At 33.5% G+C, this 2,419-nt stretch overlaps 1 pseudogene; it reads right to left on the bottom strand.

Annotated features, from left to right (window-relative positions):
- Positions 1-849: 849 nt before the first annotated feature.
- On the bottom strand, positions 850-968 carry LOC149211755 (5S ribosomal RNA; annotated as a pseudogene).
- Between the last annotated feature and the right edge of the window lie 1,451 nt (positions 969-2,419).

Here is a 2,419-nt window from a genome sequence, read left to right as displayed (position 1 = left end):
TAGCCTCTTCAACGCCATATCTGGTGAGAAGGGTAAATTTGGTCACAAGAGTTTGGAAATCGTTGGCATCATTCGGAAATGGCGGAAATCAGGGATGTTGTATTGTCTCCAACGTCCTCATTTCCATATTGGGTCTCAGATCCATGCATTGAAGTCAGGTGTCAAGAGGAAACATCGAGCCCCATAATCTATCTTTGACTCGACGCCCATTTGCTCCGCTAGTGTCGTATTCCTTTTTTATTTTCTATTGATCGCACTGATTCCTCTGTTCTAAAACCAAACACTCTTCGCTGTAAACACCCCATTTCAAATAGTTTTAGCGGAGTTGCGGACTTGCCATTTTGAAAGAGATAAGAAAGCGAGAAGATTTTAACGCTCACTCATCTTGTAGTAATAGTGTAATTTCACCGATAATTATATATAAATGAGTGTTTTATGATTATGATGATGATGATGGTTAACGTCCGTTGAAACCAAACTTTGGTCTATCGGACCTAAAGAAGCAAATTATTTATTTTGATTTAATATTTTATTTCTATGCTAAAAAAGCATGGAGAGAAGCCTCCCAAGCTCACTATAATTTTGACATTGTAAAAGGTTAGAAAGGTCAGTATTGTGACAAAGATTATGAAATTGAGATCTAATGTGGTTGTATGCGGGGCACTCTAAGAGGAATTGGTTTTCATCCTCAATGTTCCTATTCTCACATGGATGGCAGATCCTTTCCATCCATGGTTGTTTAGGAACTACCCAATGACCTGTTTCACTATGGAGCTCATGAGAATTTGTTCTAATCTTTGCTATATTGATTTTCTTCTTTGAGCTAGTTAAAATTATGAAAGAGGGAGGAGGGTGAAACACTAGGACTTCCTGGGAGGTCACCCATCCCAGTACTACTCTAGCCCAAGCGCGCTTAACTGCAGAGTTCTGATGGGATCTGTTGCATCAACGCTGGTATGATTGCACCTATCCCAATTCAAACAGTATGGCCAGAACTTGAAGAGGAAGGAAAAATCATATTGGAACCTGGAGCAGTCAGAGAAACAAGAACCCGACAGCTACGAAATCGATCAATTTCAGAGTATCTCATCAAGTGGAATAACTTACCTGTTGAAGATTCCACATGGGAGGACAAGAATTTTATACAGAAGCATCAACAACTACTCAAGCGTTGAGGACAACACTTTTTGAAGGAGAGGGGCATGTTAGGCCCCTATACTACTAGTGTAGCCCCTTATTGTTATTAGTACAACCCCCTTATTATATTTTTGTACCCATGTAGTCCCCATATTGTTGCTATTGTGCCCCATAGAAGCCCACTATTGTTATTATTGTGCCCTTACATTATTATTGTTATGTCAGCTCTGATTATATTATGACCCCTTAGACTCCTATATATAGAAATGAAGTCTTGTCATTTGTATCATCTAAGAATTGTTCATTTATTTAATGTAAAGGAGGTTGCCTCCTCGAAGAGACTGAATTCTAAGGCATTGATCTATCTTTTCTATCTTTTTGTGAGCTAATTTCATAACATTTGGTTAGAAATTCAATTTCAACAGTTCTTAATTTTAAAGATGTTATGCATAGGAATTTATATTTTGAACCACGAAAATATACAATCGTTTTTAAAGATGGTATATACGAGGGCAAGAGATATTTTGAAGCGAATATAATTTTTTAAGGTGTTTCTTAATGTTGTTAGACATTTCGCCAATTCAATTTCATCCGTTCTTAATTTTAAAGATGATACATGAACGTATGGGAATTTATATTTTGAAGCAGGAAAATATAAAACAATTTATTTTTAAAGATGGTATACACGAAGGTAAGAATACATATATAGAATATATATATAGAGTAAGAATATTATAATTATATATATATTAAATGCGTTTAAATTTACTACGAAAAAAAGTTTGGTCACAAATATTGATTTATACTTTTTAAAAGTAAATGTTGATTTTAATAGTAAATTAATTATATCTATATATTAAAGTTAACAATGCAAAAAAGTTATCATTCTAATAATCTAATAAAAACTATGATGAAAAAACAATAACAAACACTACAAAATTGCATCACTCACTATTATTGCATGAACGTAGCAACAACCAATATAGATTATTATGCGTCTTTTACCTAGCATCTAAAAATAAATACAAAAAAGTAGTTTTCCTTAAGGAAACGAGGTGGCTTCAAGGAAACAAGGTAGCTTACATGGCTCAAGGTGAAACCATCAAGAAAAAATCAATCGTGGTTGGAAACTCAGATGTTTAGGGTATGTCTAATCTTGAGATATTGACTATGTAAATTACTAATCAAAATTTAAAAAAAATAACATTTACTTTATTTGAGATATTGGTTGTAAAGGTTAAACTGGAATTTTTATAATATTTCTCTTTTATATATTTTTTAT

Source organism: Pinus tabuliformis, chromosome 1_1, assembly GCF_031772625.1.
Source record: "Pinus tabuliformis cultivar Carrire ecotype Pingquan chromosome 1_1, CPIR1, whole genome shotgun sequence".
Taxonomy (NCBI): domain Eukaryota; kingdom Viridiplantae; phylum Streptophyta; class Pinopsida; order Pinales; family Pinaceae; genus Pinus; species Pinus tabuliformis.
This window is presented reverse-complemented; position numbering and strand designations above follow the sequence as displayed.